The sequence below is a fragment of the Vigna umbellata genome, chromosome 8 (assembly GCF_029865625.1).
Source record: "Vigna umbellata cultivar VRB3 chromosome 8, Vumbellata_1.0, whole genome shotgun sequence".
NCBI classification, from domain to species: domain Eukaryota; kingdom Viridiplantae; phylum Streptophyta; class Magnoliopsida; order Fabales; family Fabaceae; genus Vigna; species Vigna umbellata.
This window is the reverse complement of record NC_142172.1, coordinates 4,654,453-4,673,009: the sequence shown is the minus strand read 5'-3', so window position 1 is coordinate 4,673,009 and position 18,557 is coordinate 4,654,453. Positions and strand designations below refer to the sequence as shown.

General features: G+C 36.2%; 1 long non-coding RNA gene across 3 annotated transcripts; it reads left to right on the top strand.

Annotated features, from left to right (window-relative positions):
• Positions 1 to 10,364: 10,364 nt before the first annotated feature.
• Positions 10,365 to 16,058, top strand: LOC124826121 (uncharacterized). Of its 3 annotated transcripts, none has more exons than XR_015781437.1 (9): positions 10,365 to 10,831; positions 10,986 to 11,042; positions 11,804 to 11,871; positions 11,973 to 12,256; positions 12,506 to 12,627; positions 13,192 to 13,251; positions 13,572 to 13,643; positions 14,614 to 14,686; positions 15,806 to 16,058. It is a non-coding gene; the product is annotated as an uncharacterized LOC124826121 (long non-coding RNA). The 3 variants fall into 3 exon arrangements; XR_015781439.1 differs by lacking the exon at positions 13,192 to 13,251 and adding an exon at positions 13,010 to 13,149; XR_015781438.1 differs by having other exon boundaries at positions 13,010 to 13,251.
• Positions 16,059 to 18,557: the final 2,499 nt, after the last annotated feature.

The following is an 18,557-nucleotide window of genomic DNA, read 5'->3' as shown; positions in this document are numbered from 1 at the left end:
TTTGATTTTATTTTATTTGATTAGATTATATTTTATTTTATTTTATTTTATTTTCTGTTTGTATTTTATTTTATTTTATTTTATTTTATGTTTTTATTTTTCTGTTTTTATTTCCTATCTTCTTATCGTTTCAATTATATCCTTTGATTTTTTTTCTTTTCTCTATCTTTTTGTGCTAACAATTGTTTTTAGGGTTTTGTGCCTAATGTCTGTAGAATGCAATTTGGTCAAGAGTTTAACTATATGGGCACTCAATTCTACCAAAGTAATCTCAACCAATGGTGGGAACCTCACTCAAGCATGGATCAAAGCCAATTTTGGCAAGCTGCTGGACAATTTGAGAACCAACCACAACAACAATGGCAGCAACAACCCTTTCTATCAGGAAGTTTGGATAGGTTGGAGGACACCCTTCAACGATTTTTGAAAAATTCCGACTCTACTCAGAAAAGCATTGAAGAATCATGTAAAAGAATGGAGATGCAACTTCGTCACATTAGTCAGATATTAATGATGATGTTAATACTGATGTGAACCTTAAGGAGGAAGGGCAAGTCATTATCACTGAAAGTGACAAGATTCTTGATGAGGAAAAATTAGAGGGAGATGAGGAAAGGGTAGAGAGAAAAGAGAAAGAAGAGTTGAGTGAGAAAGATAAAGATGAAGAAAAAGAAAAAGAAGTGGTTGAGAGAAAGAGAGAAAGAAAATTTGTGTGAAGATAAAGAAGTTGAGGAGAAAAAGAGAAAGGAAGAAAAAAATAAAAGAAGAGAAAAAGAGAAAATTTAGGGAGAAAAAAAGGAAGAAAAAGAAGATGAGAGGAAAGAAGAAGAAATCACATGAAAAATCACATCCTCATCTAAAGAAGAATCATAGGAAGGAAAAGAAATTTAAGTGCTTTATGGAAATCTTCAAGAAATTGGAGATTAAAGTTCCTATGATTGAGACACTGCAACAGGTTCCTGGTTTGATCAAATTTCTGAAGAAGTTCAGTAGGAAGAAGAAGAAAAAGAAGAAGGAACTTGAGCTTTACTGGGTCAAGCTAATGACATTAAAAGAGCGCTTGCTGGGAGGCAACCTAGTGAATTTAAAAACTTTTGATTTGGTTTTGTAATTTTTAATTTGTGAACATTAGTTTTGTAAATATTTTTGTTGGATCCAGCATCTACTGAAGGATGTTAGGTTTGTAACACCTACTGATGGGTGTTGGTGAGAAAATTTTGCACCTACTGATGGGTGCTGGTAAGTTGGAAACACCTACTGATGGGTGTTGGTGGAATTTGGGTCAGGCTCGTGACGTTAAACAAGCGCTACCTGGGAGGCAACCCAGTTGATTGATTGTTTTTGTTTGTTTATTTTTAGGATTTGCATAAGCATTTTTAACATTGAATTGCAGGGAACCTATGAGGGGTATGCTAGGAAGGCACGTAGGTCAAGAAAAGAAGGAGAAGGGCACATGACGAAAGTGCCGCTGAGCGGCAATTACCGCTGAGCGGTACTATCGCAGATGGGCTTAAGTTCCCCTTAGCGGAACCCGAGCCCATTGGGGTATTTTTAAACCCTAAGCTGCGCGTTTTTATATTCTTTCAAGCTCTTCTCTGCATTAAGACTCCCACATATCTCCTCTTAGGTTTCCCACATCTTTTTACTCTTCCCTCTTTAGAAAATTTCTCTTCCACTCACTTTTACACTAGTGTGCTATCAAAGTTTGGGGTTGGAAGAGAGCATTCTAGTTTGGAAGCATTCTCATATCATCTAGCATCTCCACCCAAGTAAGTAAAATGCATTTTGTTCATTCTAGGGTTCTTGAAATTGACTGTGATTGTCAAAGCATGAATATTTAGGGGTTTTGATTTCTATGCATGATTTGATGATATATTTGATGTTTGAACCGATTAAACTGCTTGATTATGAACTGGAAAACTGAAAATTGCATTTGGGTGGAGTTAGGACAGTTTAAAAACGAGATTTGCAAAAATCTGCAGATCACCGCTGAGCGGCATTTACCGCTGAGCGGCACTCTGCCAGATTTGCTTTTTCTGGTTTGTTGCGTGTGGCACTGGTGGCGCTGAGGGGAAATTCTGGCCCTCAGCGGTGGTTTAGCTTCAAAAGGAGTTTTGTTTTGTGTTTACTAATGATTAACATCATGTTCTATGGTTTTGGATTTATGTTTGAATGCAGGAATGGCATCCTCTTTAGGAAAGAGATTGAAAACCATGGCAACCAAGAGAAAGGAAAAGGAACCAGAGCAGCCCCATAATGGCAGGTTCCTCTCTAGGAAACATGAGAAGCACTTTAGGGTGGTTCAGGACAGGAGACTTCTAATGGAGAGAAAGGTTGGAATGATACCTAACTTTGCTCCTCAATTTGGAGAGCAAGTGTTAGGGAATGATTGGGGAAAGCTAGCCACTTATCCAGCACCTGCCAACATAGCTGTGGTGAAGGAATTCTACACCAATGCAAAGAAGATTGGTGATTATCCAGCTGAGAATTATTTGGGCTATGTTAGAGGCCATGCTATCAGGTATGATCTTGACTCCATCAATAACTTTCTGGATACTGTGTGGGCTGGTGAGCAATGCCAGTTTGCTCTTAGCATGGAGGAAGGTGCTGACTTTGAGGATGTTGAGAGAGTATTGTGCATACCTGGAGGACACTTCCAAAGGAATAGATCTGGCTCAGTGGTTAACATTAGGAGGACAGATTTGACTCCTCTTGCAAAGTATTGGATGGCGTTTTCTCATGCCAACATTCAGCCATGTTCACATGTGTCAGATATTACTCTCAGCAGGGCACTATTCATCTACTGTGCTATCAGAAGCTTAAATGTTAATATTGGGCAGGTGATAGCTGATGAAATTAGTATGTGCGCCAACACCTCAAACAACAAAGCACCATTAGGACATCCCTCCTTGATTACTCACCTTTGCAAGCTAGCTGGGGTGGATACTTCTGTTCCACCATTTGAGAGGCCAAGAAAAGCTATTGATGAGGCTTATTATAGACAGTACTGTGGAGGTGAGGATGCAGCTCAGCCAGTTCCACCACGCCGTGCTCGTAGAGAGAGAAGGCCAGCACAAAGCAGGACTTCTACTGATACTCATGAGGCAGAACCATTCCAGATGAGGGACATGTATATGTCTCTTATAGGTGCTCAGTTGCAGTCCATCCACAGAGGGCAGGTGGCCACGGCTGAGATGATAGTGGGGATGTATGATACCCCTCCAGCACACAGGTGGACTATGGATGAATTCCATAATGTGGTAGCTTGGCCAGAAGAACCATGGCATGGAGGAGCTGAAGCAGCTGAAGCTTCAGCCCGAGACATGGATGAAGATGAAGCTGAGGAGGAGGATGCAGATGATGATGAAGAGGAAGAGGAAGATACAGAGAGCTCGGACTGATGAGGAGCTGAGATAGCATTTACTGATGAATGCTATCATATGATTATGCTTTTGTGGTTTAAGTTTTCTGAACTTATTTGTTTTTGTTTTTAGATTAGGGTTTGATGTACTCTATTGAACACCTGGTTTCTTGTGATGGTTTGCTATTAACTGTGATTGTGTGATAAGTAATGCTGAATGATGCTTATGATTAATTGATGTTGAGATGATGTGCACATTAAAATGCTTATACAGGTGATTCACAAGCTTTGTGAACAAATGCAGGGTATCATGATTGTGATTGTGAAATTAAGCAGGATGTGTATGTCAAATGTGAATGAGCTTATATGTGAGGTTTTGAGCTCCAGAGTTGTTATTGTTGAATGCTATTACTTTGAAAGCATGAATGACTTTGCCCAGGTTTTCTATGATTGAATCAATTGCTTGTTTTGCATCATATGATCAAAGGCCGTGTTTTTGAAACCCTTTTTATTGGCCAAATTCATAAAGTTAGCCTTCTAAAAAGAGAACACGTTGTGTTCTATCCTTTGAACCCTTAGCCTTAAATATACACTGAACACCCTTGATTGAAAATCTTTACCTTGAGTTAAGTAGAAGATCTTGTGTGGTATTGTTAAATGTTCAAGTTTGGGGTTATTGGGGAAACATGAAAAAGGAAAAAGCATTGAGCTAACAGCTAAAAAGTAAGAATATGCAAAGAAAAGAAAAGAAAAAGAAGCAAAGCTCAATGCAAATGCAAAAGCAAAGGCAAAAGAAAGTTGGGAATGAATAAGAAGATTGTGTTGTTATGATTCTCTTAACTCAAGGATTTTGTGATCCAGAAAAACCAATTTTCTTGTTAGCCCAGCCACATTATAAGCCATTGAAAAGTCCTTGTGATGATGCATGCTTGTGAATGTATTTGATTGTGGTTAAATGAAAGGCAAAGTTGATTCATGTGACATTGTGATAGTGGAGTGAATGAGTGAAACACTTTACCTCTTATACACTTGTGTGTTGAGTGAAACACTTTACCTAGTGAGGAAATATTCCATAAGCACATGAACATCCATGCTTAATTGATTGATCATTCATGAAAAATAGCATTTGTTGGAATTTAAATGACTTTGTGAACACTAAAGCATGTGCACATCTTGATTGAACTCTTGGTCTTAAGTTTGAGTGAAGTTATTACTTATCTTGAAAAGAGGATTTTGAATGAGTGAACCATCATATGAATTGGTTGGAGATGGAGTTACATTTTATTTGCTTGAGGACAAGCAAAGTTCTAAGTTTGGGGTTGTGATAACAGTTGAAAAACTGTTATTTTCATGCTTAAAGTTGATACTAAAAGCAACCTTTAGACTTAGAAACTAGCTTGAAATCATGCCTTTTGTTTATATTTTCAGAAATAAGAGAGCTGGACAGGTTTATGCTTGATTTAAGTGTTTTTGTGCAGGTTTTGAGGTGAATTTGGTGAAAGAAGTGAAGAATAAGAGAGAGGACATTAGAAAAGACAAGAAAGAGTGCAAAAAGGAGAAGTCGAAGGCACCGCTCAGCGGCAAACTACCGCTGAGCGGCACTCAAGAGGTGACGTTGGAACCGCTGAGGGGCAAAATGGCCGCTGAGGGGAAGAAAGAAGACGCGCAATCACCGCTGAGCGGTAAATACCGCTGAGCGGCACTTTTTGGGCTTGGACTTTTGTAATCTTTTGTAACTCTAGATTAGTATTTAAGGGCTTGCACGTCCTTTAGTTAGTATCTTTGGCAGAAACGAGGCAAACACTCTCTCTTTCACCCCTTTGAAGGAGGATCTTGGATGCTCAGGCTACCTCTTCCACTTTATTGGGTTTATTCTTTTATACTTTCATTGTTATTCATCTAGGTTCACCATGAATATGGTGAACTAAACCTTGTATGTTTGTTGGGGAATCAATGTAATCTCTTGAAGCTCTCATATATGGAATCTGTTGAGTACATCTTTGAATTAAGACATATGCTTTCTTTCATCATTAGTTAGGGTTTTTCCTCTTTGCTCAATGCTTGCATTGTTTAACTCATTCTAATGCATGATTATTGGTTTTGTCGATACGGACACGTACGGGGAAGTCTAGATCCGGGGAATTTCTCCCAATATTATACTGACAATATTCTATTGGTTGCCTTTAAGCTCCTGCACTCATGAACTAATCATTAGGAATGCTAGGAATTGTATGAACTATTTGATTAGGGAGAAGCCATCTAGAATGGTACATTAGAGAGTGGCATTAACAATGATGATTTGAATGTTGAATTCCTAAAATATATGAGAGTGGATGAGATGAAATTGACCCCCAACAACATATTCATTCATATATTCCATTGAAAGTGTTTATCTTTTGTCTTTGCCATTGATCAAAATTCATGCATACATGTTTATTTTCTGTCTTGCATTTTAAACTCAAATATTTCGTTTGTAAGTCTTAGTTAATCAAGAAACCACATAACTAAACTAGGCCGTGAGTCCTTTGGGAAGAACGATACTTGGTCTTACCAAGTTTTATTACTTGAACGATTCGGTCATACTTGCCGATTGTGAAACAAGTTTGTGACATCATATTTTGGTGCTTACAAATTTGTCCATCATCTACTCAACTCAAGGCAAGGATTTCAAGGGTATTATTTTTTTTCACATTAGGCTTAAGGTTCAAAGGATAAAACAAATTTTCAAAATTTTTGGGTTGAATTTTGGCATTGGCTTACAAGGGATAAGAAAAGATGGCCTTGATCATTTGTAACAAGCAAGCAAATAGTTCAACAACAAAACTCAGGCAAAATCAACTGTGATTCTAAAGCAATAACATTCAATCAACAAAAACTCTGAAGCTCAACATCTCACAGGTTAACTCAAGGTTCCACAATTTGATAAACATCATGCCTAGCATATTAATCACAATTGAAACCATGCATCTATCTTATACAATTATGAGCAGCCACCATCTATGCTTAAAGGCTAAAGCAATCATTACTCAACATCAATAACAATTCAATAGGGCAAACACTAAACAGTTTATCATACCAAACCATTGGAGCACACTATTCATTTAAGCAAGTACATGACTTAAACTCTAAAATTAACATCACACTAAACAAAGTTCAACATGCATAAAAATAAAGACAAAGACACATCCTGATCTAGTAGCATCCATCAGTAAATGTTGGTGTCTCATCATCCTCTATTGTCCTCTGAGTGTTCATCCTCATCCATGGCTGCAGCTCCTCCGAACGTGCCACCTCCTCCACTAGATTGGCAACACAGGCTGAAAAATTGTTCGGAGACATAAATTGATGCTCAGGAAAGGCGGATGTCATGCTCCTCAATAAGGCCTATTGTCATCTATATAATGCATCAAACCTGGCATTCACTAATGCCATGTGCATATCTCCCATCTAAAATGGATCTTCCTGAGCAGACGGGGCTCTCTTGTGGGCCCTCGGAGGCTGAGGTGCTGGTACTAGCAATCCCCCTTCATCCAGCATGCAGTATTGGGTATAGTATGAGGCATCTATCTCCTTCCTCGGTCTCTCAAATGGAGGAGTAGATATGTTCACCCCTGCTATCTCACAAAGGTGTGTAATGAGGGATGGGTGCCCCAAAAGGGATTTGTTACTTGGAGCATGAGCACACTATTTTATTTCATTTGCTATCACCTACCCCACATTGATGTTCAATCCTCTGAGGACACAGTAGATGAAGACGACTCTATGTGTGGTGATATCCGACACATGAGAACAAGGCTGAATATTGGCATGTGTGAATGTCATCCAGTATTTAGCCAAGGGGGTAAGAAATGACTTCTTAATATGAATAGGCATATCTTGCTTATTTCTCTGAAAATGACCTCCTTAGATGCACAAAGTCCTCTCTACTTCAGCATAGTTGATGTCTTCATCCATTGAGGAAGCGAACTAACATCATTCTCCTGTCCACTCAGTACCCAAGAAAGTGTTGATGGTGTCATCATCATAGGGGATCCTTTTACCCCTTACATAGCTCATATACATCTCTCTGTCAGCACCAAAGGACCTTACATTAGTGTAAAATTCCTTCACTACTAAGATGTTAGCAGGTGCAGGATAAGAAGCCAACTGCTCCCATTGCCTTCTTCCCAACTCCCTCTCAAATTGAGGGCCCGTGAGAGGTATCAACCTAACCTTCCTCTCCACTAGATAACCTACAGTTTTGAACCTTTGCAAAATGCCTTTCATGCATCTGTGAGAAGAACTTGTAGGAATAGGCCTGTTCTTACCTCTTCTTCCCTTTCTTTGTTCTTGCAACAATAGTCTTTATACGTTTAGCACCTAAGGATGAGGCCATATCTGCACCACAACTATACACAACACAAAACACTAATGAGTAAACAACATAACAATTCAATCAATCACATACTCATTATAGGTCACATATATGCTCTCTCATGTCACCACATAGTTCATACTCTCAACTGAAAACATCAAGCATATGCATCTTAAAATTAAAGCACAAATCAAGCATTAAACCTTTCTCGCCAGCGCTGAGGGCTACTCAGGGGACCCTCAGCGTCATTTGCAACAAATCCAGAACCAGCAACAAATCCAGAAACCAGAGCACAGGTAGACTCGCCAGCGCTGAGCGTCACTTAGGGGGCCCTTAGCACTATATCAAAAGAAAAACACGGCCCTAGTTGGCCTAATTCCCCACACAAATACTTTAAACAGTGCTCTATTCATCAATAATCCATCGCAACATAGTTTAATCAGCAACATCAACAATATATCATGCATAGACATCAATCTTTATCAAAAGTCAAAACTTTCAAGAGAAAAAATTGAAAATGCAAAACACCTACTTGAGTGGATAGCAAAACTTTTGAAGGATGCACAAAGGGATGTGAAAACTTTGGGCTTGTGATGATGCTAGTAGCAGCTACTTACAAGCCACCCCAAACTTGGATGTATGGAAGCAAATGTGAAGGGAAAGGATGACTTTTGGTGGTGGGAGAATGAGGGAATGAAAGAGAGCTCTTAGGGCAAAGGTGTTATGTGGCTAGAGAGTGTGTGAGGGCATATGAGAGGTTTGGGCGACTTATTTAAGGTTAGGTATATAAGTTGGGCCTAATGACGCTGAGCTCTTAAAAGCCCAAATAGCCCAACTTGCAGCGCTAGCGCTCAACATCACACAAGGGGCGCTCAGTGCCAGGCAGTGCTATTTTCCTCCCCTTCTTTGCTTGCCCTGGGTGTCCCTAGGAAGGGGCCCTCAGCTTCAACCATTAATTTTTCATATTTTTGCACTTTTACATCTTTCTACTTTCCATCTAAAGCTTAAGCATCCCACACTTAAAATAATCAAAGCTCCTTATGCACATCATAACCATTCATCCACCAACGCATCCCTGATGCATACTAGATCATCCTAACACAACAAACACAGACAAATAACAAAAAATTGAAAGAAAGATTTAGAAAATTGGGTTGCCTCCCAGCATGCACTTCTTTAACGTCACTAGCTTGACCTCTTTATGCTGAAGGGTTCTTGATATTGGCGTGCTTCTCTCTTTGGGTTGCTTGAATTGGTTGTACATCTTCAAAGACATTAAAAGTCACCTCTACATCTTGGTCTTTTAATGTTAAAACTCCATCATCTACATGAATTACAACCTTTTGTCTTCATGAATGGTCTTCCAAGAATGAGAGGGATTTCTACATCTTCCCTCATCTCCGTCACCACAAAATCAGCTAGGAATTGGAGTTTATCAATCTGTACCACAACATCTTCTACTACACCATAAGGATGCTTGATGGATCTATCTGCCATTTACAAGATCATTCTTGTAGGTTTGAGCTTCTGACCACCAATCTTCTTGAGAATATATAGGGGCATCAGATTTATGCTAGCCCCTAAATCAACTAGATCCTTTCCTATGTCATGATTGCCAATGGTGCAAGGGATATTGAAACGTCCCAAATCTTTGAATTTTTGATGATGACACTGCAATTACCCTGCACATCAATTGTCTCCTCATCTAAATATTTCTTTTTCTTGTTGAGGAATTTCTTCAAGTGTTTTGCATAAGCAAGAATTTACTGCAGTGCTTTGGTCAAGGGTGTAGTAATCTCCCATTGCTTGAAGATCTCCATGAACCGCCCAAATTGCTTTTTCTTTTTCCTTCCTTTACTGAACTTTAGGATAAGGAAGGGGATTCTCAATTACTTTTCCTTTCTCTCTCTTCTTGTTTTACCTCAACCTCTCCATTCTCTTTTTCTTTCTTTTTCTCTTCCTCTTCTTTTCTCTCTCTACTCATCTCTTCTTTTTCACTCAACTCATATTTCTTTTTTCTCTCAATTTTTCTCTCCTCTAACATCTTACCACTTCTAGTCATAATCACATTACAGTCCTCCTTAGGGTTAACATCAATATTAGCCCCAAAATTCTTCTCAGGTTTCCCCTCCAACGTTTTAGCCAATTGGCCAACCTGCATCTCCAAATTTCTAATGGCAACTTCAGTGCTTTTGTGATTGGAGATTGACACCTGCATGAATTGTTGGAGTGTATCCTCTAGCTTTGTAGTCCCTTTATATAAGGAGAGTTATGGTTGCCCACTACAAGAAAAAGTAAAATTATCTACTGATATTTATATACGGATTTTGATCCGTATGTAACACAGATATTACATACGGATTTTACATACGGATCATAAAAAGTAAGTTACATACGGATTTTATATACGGATTTTATCTACTGATATTTCCGTATATAAAATTCGTATATAATATTGGCGCGTTTAGGCGGGAATTTTATCTAAGAATATTATCCGTATATAACCATTTAAAATCCATATGTAATTTGGAAATACATTATCTACCGATATTATATACGGAATGTTAAAATAAATTATTAAAAATTAATAAAAAGTAAAACTTAAAATGAAGGTTTTGGTTGTTTTGTGCTTGGACATTTTCATTTGCCTCCATGGTTAAAAAACCCTAGGGTTTTTGGAAGGAGAGCGAGGAGTGTGACGAAGACACCATCTACCTCTACGACCTCTCCGCTGCCTCTTCCCTCGGTTCCCTCAACCAACACTCTAACTCTATCACCGTCCTCTCCTTTTACGCCCTTCTCAATCTCCCTTTTTCCTGCAACCTCATCTTCGCCGATCTTACCACGCTCTTCGTCCATCGGAATGCCGCTATCAATGACCTCGCTCTGCACCCGTTCGGTGAGTGCGCCCTCATCGTTGCTCGTGACAACTGCCTCACCATCTTTAACCTCATTCGCGGCAGTCGTAAGTACTGCTTGCGCCTCGACAAGGAATTGTGCTTCTTCAAATTCTTCAAATTGGAATGCTCCAAGCCCGTTTTCTACGCTGCTCCTATAAGGATATGTGCTTCTTCAAATTCTTTCTCTGTTTTCTCGAATTATCATCGAATATCATGGTGGTTATTTTTATTTTCTCTATTTCTTTTGGTGTTGCTGATTTGTCTTGTATGTTTAAAAACTATAGGGTTTAGGTAGCATTTGATTTGATGAAGAAAGTTTGGTATATTGTCACTTGTTAAGTTTTATGGGATTCTTGTGGTGCATTTTTAGGAGATCTCCATTGTGCTACCGATGTTGCGTTTAGGGAAGATTCAGAGGGCTTTTAAGGTATGTATTGTTTTATGCGTTTGTGATTGAGAATATTATTAAATGAATCACAAATGCAAGAATGTTTCTTGTTTTGTTCTATTCTAATTTTTAAATGCAAATGCTATGTATAGAGTGATGATGAGAATGTATAAGATGTGGATATGTAAACTAATCCAATCTATAACAATACCTAAAATGTGAAGAGAAACAAACTCTACGAACATGTTTGATGAAATTCGTAGGAGAAGCTTAAATGCACTCTAGGTTTTTGATGAAATGATTGTATGAATGTTCATGGAATTATGTAATGGGGAGAGATTGGTTTGTATCAATTTCTCCCAATTTCTGTTTTGAAGGCTGCTGCTTCACCATGGCAGCCACCCATTTCTACTTATTAAGCTGATTTAAACCATTTTATGTGCCTGACCCTTGTCACAAGTTGTGTTTTTTTACACTTTGATCTATTGTGGTTCTCATCCACATCAGGGTCAGTGTAACTTATAAGCAAGGAATCAAGTTATACATAATCAGTTCAAGATTGAATTAGAAGCAAAGGTTGTGTCGAGATGTAGAAGTGAATTGGAAACATGTTTCAATAGTGGAAGGGAGGATTTTAATTGTTTAGAGTGTGACTATAGCAGGGCGGGGCATTCTGTCATGTTGCCTTATGCACATTCTGTCATGTAGCCTTATACTTTTAGTTTAGAGTGTGACCATAGCAGGGAGAGGCACTTTTTAATTTTGAACTTTGATTCAACTTTTTTGCTCTTTTATGATAGAAGCGGAAGCGGATACATCACTCAAGATGAGCTTCAAAAATTCCTGTACTTCCTCTTATTTTCCCAATGTAAGAAATCCTAAAAATTTTCAAGCACCATTTCTTCATTTTTTACAAACCTAAAAATCTTCAATCTTCTTGATGACACCTCTTCATTTTTTCCTATACAGAATTTGCATAGGCAGAAGAACTGCTCCAGGCAAAAGACTCCAAAATCAATGATTCATTAGACGGGAAAGTTATGAAAAGTTCTCCGTGAAAAAGGAGGACGCGAGAAAGAAGGAAAAAGCTATTGACTTTTGCCTTACAACATCGAACTCTTTCATAAGGATGAATTTGATAGTTTACAGTGTATTCTATGCATCAGATAAGTTAAGTTATAGTGATTAAAAAATGCCTCGACCAACGACTCAATGAAGGATGGGAAAGCAGTGAAGAAGAGTGAAAAGAATAGGTAATGTAGGAGTTGGTGTGAGTATAAAAGAATGATTGCCAAGCTACCAAAAATAAGAGAACTGAGTTTAAAAGTATTTGATAAATCGAAAGAATTTACATAGCATTCAATTCACTTCAATTATTTGAGCTTTCTATTCCTTTGCCTTTTAATATTTGAGTGTTCTTTGCATTTCTTCTTTTTTTTCCTTATCTTTTCTATTGGTTCTATTTTTCGGCAAATTAATATTATTTGTTTAATTTTTGGCAGAGGTAATCTGGATTATAGGTGTGAAATAGTGTATGTGGAAAGGACATCAAGAAGAGATAAAAGAGCTAGTTCCGAAGATGAAAAGCCAATTGAATTTGTTGAAAGATATATAATCGAGAAAGGTTTCTATATGTTTATTTTCTTTAAAATTTTCTTTCTTTTTTTTATTTTTATATTTTGTATTGGTTGTTGAACTCCTTTGCTGTGATGTTCATTTGTCTTTTTCCTAATACTTTGTTATGTCAGCTTCTGTTTCAGCTTCCTATATATAGGAAACTTTTTTGTATGTCGTGAGTTAGTGAAATATATGTACTAATCCCTCCTTTTCTTGTTTGGACCACAGCTAGCTCTAATTCTTTTAGAAATGTACTAATCCCTCCTTTTGATAACTCTCAGTTAGTGATCATGATTAATTCCAATTACACTGATAGATAGGATTTTTACCATTCTGCAAGTTATTTTTCTGCAAATAATTTTGGTGAGTAATTTGTTTTGCTTTTATAGGTCCTTAAGCCCTCTCTCTGTAGTTCACCTGGTTGCTCTGTCAGGCTTTGGGCTTTATGAGTTGGGCTTTCCTGTGATACTGATATTTGCAGCAAGAACTATTTCTTATTTCTTTCCTTCATCTATGAATTATATAACTGGTATGATTTACACTTTCTTGATTATTTCTTCTTTAATTGTAGCTTGCAAAATGTGTGGAGATTGGGCTCCCAGAAATTGTAATCTTACTAGTATTTTCAAAGGTGATCTATAATTGTCATGATGTTAAATTACCTTGCATCATTTGGAACATATATTTAAAAATAACCCTAAGTACTTAACACACCAAAGATGAAATTATGTTACTTCTTGCTCTACTTTATTTTCTCTAATTTAAATGCTATATTCTAAAGTAGTGGTGTTCCTTTGTCCAGTACATTCCTCATGTGATGAAAGGACAAAATCATTCATTCTTATGCTACTTTATTTTCATCTTTTTTATTTTAAGGGTTTTATGTGAAGTATGTTTTAAACTTATCACTTTAATATATAAAGACAAAATGATGTTTCTAATTATTTGCAGAAATTGAAGATGGTCCCATATATGCTCAACTTTTTGTGCCCGTAAATGCCAATATGCTCCCAAAATAGTGAGGTAATTCCTTGCTTGGAACTCATGTCCTGGCTGAGAATATTAAAAGAAATCTAATCAAAGCATTTGGTGATAAAATTTTCCATTATAAATCCGTAATAATTAATCTCCTCTAATATCTTAACTCAAACATAATGCATGGAATAATTCCACATATCTTAAAAGTTACCTTTTAACCAATTGACAATTGTCTGTCCTCCTAATCTTAAAATCCACCTTTTTCACTATATAGGTTATAATTGCCAGAGTTAGAATTAAATTGTGAGAGTGTTGGATTATAAATATAGAAGTCCAAAGGAAAAATACATGTTGAATTCAAATAGTAAAAAAGACAATCTGTATAGCTTGAAACTAATCCGATAAAATGGTGTCCCCCCCACATCTCATAACCCATAAACTTTAACATAGCATTTAATCATTGTAATTTACTTTTCTAAACGTCACTAGTAAATCCAAGTAAGTCATGACATCTCACGTTAATGAAGAGACAAGATAAAATGAGCACTACCTCATTTCTAAACTAGAAGCTATTTCAAATTTAGGATTCCCATATAATGTATACTATTAAACCCATAAAATATTATCACATACAAGATAAGGATATTTTTATCCTATGGCAAGCAAGGATTTTGAAATTATTGTCTACCTACAATATTGTACATATCATAAAAGGCTTAGAATATCCTAAATACTTTATTATAATTATAAATTTTACTTTTTTAGATAAAAAAAAAAATCTACCATGAATAATAAGAATAGAAGGAACTAGAGTTGCTTAAATATTAAAAGTGAGTCAAGATTACTATTATGTTCGATTCGTAACTTTTCAAAATTTTGTTTATATTGGTGGTTTTAGAATCAATATGGTGGACTAATAAAAGTGAGATAAAGTGGGTAACTCGTAAACTCTTTATTTTTTATTAAATTAAAAATAAAAAATCAAATTAGTAACTTTTTATTTTTTTTACTACAGGCATGTCAACCAGCAAATGGTGACAAAGTGATCTTCTGCAAGCTAATATGGGTCCAAGCCGCAACATATCAAGGTAAGTTGAACTATAAAGGCAATGATTTTAGTTTATAATCATTATTTGTCAATGGAATTTGAGATCACGTTTATAATCATTATTCATAAATGATATTGGATTGGTTTTAGGCTTGTTAGTTATCTTGTAAGTTCATAATGAACTGTCATCATTATCTTGTTGATCCATCCAGTTTTGAATCTATTGCATTTTAATTTCTAGTGCAGTTTTGTCCAATTTTGCTGCATAAGTGGCAACTACAAAAGTGATTTTGAGATTTTGTGTGCTTCTGTGGTGTTTGAAGGTTTGTGCACATACAATTGACCATTTCAAACTTGTTCTTACTGTTCATATGGTCATGTTTGAACCTATCCGAAAATACACCAGCCAAACCACCAAATTTTGTTAAAATTGGAAGTCAACCACTGAAAAACTGATATGCACTTTGCTTTGGCTGTTTAAGTGCTTCAACATATGCCATTTGATGATACAAACTTGTTGGAAGTGTCCTCTACACATTTGAATCCCTGCTGCTCATTTTCACCACTGCAGTTTCTAAATTTTCTTGCCACATTTCAAAATCTGGTGTAGATTTGGTGCTTTTGTGTTTCATTTTTGGTTACAGCATGTGTGAATTGTTGATTCTGGCTGTTTTTGTGCATTGTAACCATTTGAATCAGTTTATTTTACCATTTGAAATTAGTGTGCACTGTTCATTTGGTGAATTTTGAACCTATATGCAAAATCACCTTCTAAACCATCATTTTTGCTTAAGTTTGGAAGTGGACTACTGATTTGCTGCTACAGTGTGATTCTTTGCTGTCTAAGTGTTTGTACACATCAAAATTGATGAGATAAACTTGTTTGACATATCATTGGAGCCTTTGATACACTGCCATTTGTTTTGCACACTGCTGTTCCAATTTTCCAGCCACATTTTTGGTGCAGTATGCATTTCTTTGTTGTTTTCTATACTCAAGTTCTTTGGCTTGATTCTTCACAGCATTAGCAACCTCTGTGGCTGATTGCTTTGATGGCTCATTTAGATGGACAAAAAATGTTATATTGTCATGCAACATTGTATTTGCATTTTATTAGAACTAACTATAATTATGCCTTTTCTTATCCCTTTGTTTTCAGATTGCTATCAAACTTGAAAAAGGTCTTCCACCCAATAATTATATGTGCAACATTTGCAGAGCTATCAGCAATTGCTTTGGAGTTTCTTTCTAAGTCAGGACTTGATTTTGTTTTAGGTGTAAATTATAGTTTAAGTTAATATTCAACTCTATGTTATACAAGGACCTGTTTGTTTTAGATTTAAATTATTGTAAAAGTTGAATTTGAGTGTTATGAGATATTAATATTAAGTAGTTGTATTTATTTCTTTGAACTCTCTTTATAGAGTATTCAAATAAAATTTTCATGTTTTAATTATTTGATTTTCAACACAATTATATATTATAAATTCTTAACATTTATAATCTGGTAGTAATTATTTATAATTTTATGAGAAGTTTTAATGTGTAAAAATTTTAATATTAATTATATAACTATTAGAAAAAATAAATCTAATTAAATATGTTGTAAACAATAGATACATATGTATATACTGAATGTAAATTACATACGGATTTATCCGTATATAATATCCGTATGTAATTTACATACGGATTTTTCCGTATATAATATCTGTATGTAATTTACATACGGATTTATCCGTATATAATATCCGTATGTAACTTATATACGGATTTTTCCGTATATAATATCCGTATGTAATTTACATACGGATTTTTCCGTATGTAACTTAGCTACGCCTTTTTTATATACGGATTTTTATCCGTATATAATTCGTATGTAAAATTATTTTATATACGGATTTTTGATGTTATATACGGATTTTGGCGGTATGTAATAATGATTTTTCTTGTAGTGGCCATTGGTGTTGTGGTGGTCTATTGAATTGTCCAGCTTGCCCTTAACCTATGCTTGGGTGAGGTTTCCACCCTTGGTTGTAGTTACCTTGGTGGCCCTGATTACCCATAAAATTGACTTCTTCTTAGGTAATAGCTTGCATGGCACATTGTCCATTGATATGATCTCCATCACATAACTCACAAAGTTGATGTTGAGCTTGAGAAACATTCTCCAATTCTTGAGGCAATTGAGAGATTTTTCTTCATTAGAGTCTCCAATTGTTGAGTCATTATTTTTGTCTGAGCCAACATAGTATCTTGAGATTGTAATTGTAGAACTTCTTTTGGTTGAAATTGAGCTCTTTCATTATGCATCTCATTATCATTGGCCGACCATATTTTCAATCAACTCATAAGCTTCCTCTGGAGTCTTGCACCTGATATTGCCTCAAGCTGAGGCATCCAGCATCAATTTAGTCTGTGAATATATCCCACGCTTGACCTAGAGTTTCATCCATGCCCTGTTGAAAAGAAGAAATTTCCTGCTTACCTTTGTTGACCTTGGACTGAGGAAAGTATTTGTTTAGGAACTTAACCACCACATCTTCCCACTTAGTGCAACTATTCTCTTGGAATGAATTAAGCCACATCTTAGCATTGCCTCCTAAAGAGAAAGGGAACAAGCTAAGTCTAATTGCCTCATCTGGCACACCATTAACCTTCACTGTATTGCATATTTCATTGAACGTGGTCAGATGTTCATATGGCTTTTCATGAGCTAATCCATTGAATTGGTTGCTCTTCACCAATTGAATGAGAGCAGGCTTCATCTCCATGCTTGCGGCATTAACCCTTGGCCTTGCAATGCTATTAAAATGAAGAGGACCTGTGACTATTGCATAATCTGCTAGGGTACGTCTACCCTTATGATTGTCAGCCATATCTCCTGTTTCCTGATCAAATAATGTAAAAGGTTGTTGGAGAGTCTCAGGAGAAGGAAAGAGTTCTCTGGAAATCATTTTCTTCCTTCTTCTTCTACTATTTTCCACACCAGTAAGAAGAGGTTCAAATAGTTTTGTGCTCCTAGTGCGAACCTTGTCCTGCATACACTATAGAACACCACACTAGAGCACCAAATTAGCCCAAACAAATAAAACAAACAAAAAATAAAATAAAAATTAAAGAAAAAGTCTAAACATATTAAGAATCACACAAAAGTATAGTATGACCATGAGTCTCCGGCAACGGCGCCAAAAACTTGTTAACACATTAGCAAGTGTACCAAATCGTATCAAGTAATATAAAATTGGTAAGACCAAGTATCGTTTCCCAAGAGACTCATGTTTACTTAATAATTGTGTAATACCTTAATTAATCAAGACTGAAAAGCTAATTTGTTGGTGTTTATATGCAAATGCAACAAACGTAAATATGAATGCAAATTGATCAATTAAGGCTTGATGCAATAATGAATGGATGAAATTGATAATATGAGATGATGATGTTGTTGGGGTTAGATTTCACCTACTTCACTTTCATGCATATTAGAATTCATCTTCTTCATTGGAATGTTAATGTCACTTTCTAAATTACTTAGAACCCGATGTCTCGACGTAAAAAGCCTAGTCTTGATTATTAGACAACAATCCCTTGAAAACACTAACAATCAATTCCGCATTAAGAAAAGAAGCTTAAGACAACCAAACGTCATATCCCTAGGGAATATTCCCTTTGGGTGAAATTCTCTAGATCATGATTCATAAGATAGTTTCCAATACTCAAATAAATCAAACATCAAGTTATGAGTGGCCAAAACATAACAAGCATTAAGAACAAGAGAAAATCACTAACATTCAATGAAATAAGCATAAAATGTTTAAACCATATTCAAATACATGAAAGTTTAGAGGTTACATCATCCCCAACAACAAATGAGTTTAGTTCTTCATTGTCATGGAGAACCTTGGGTTACA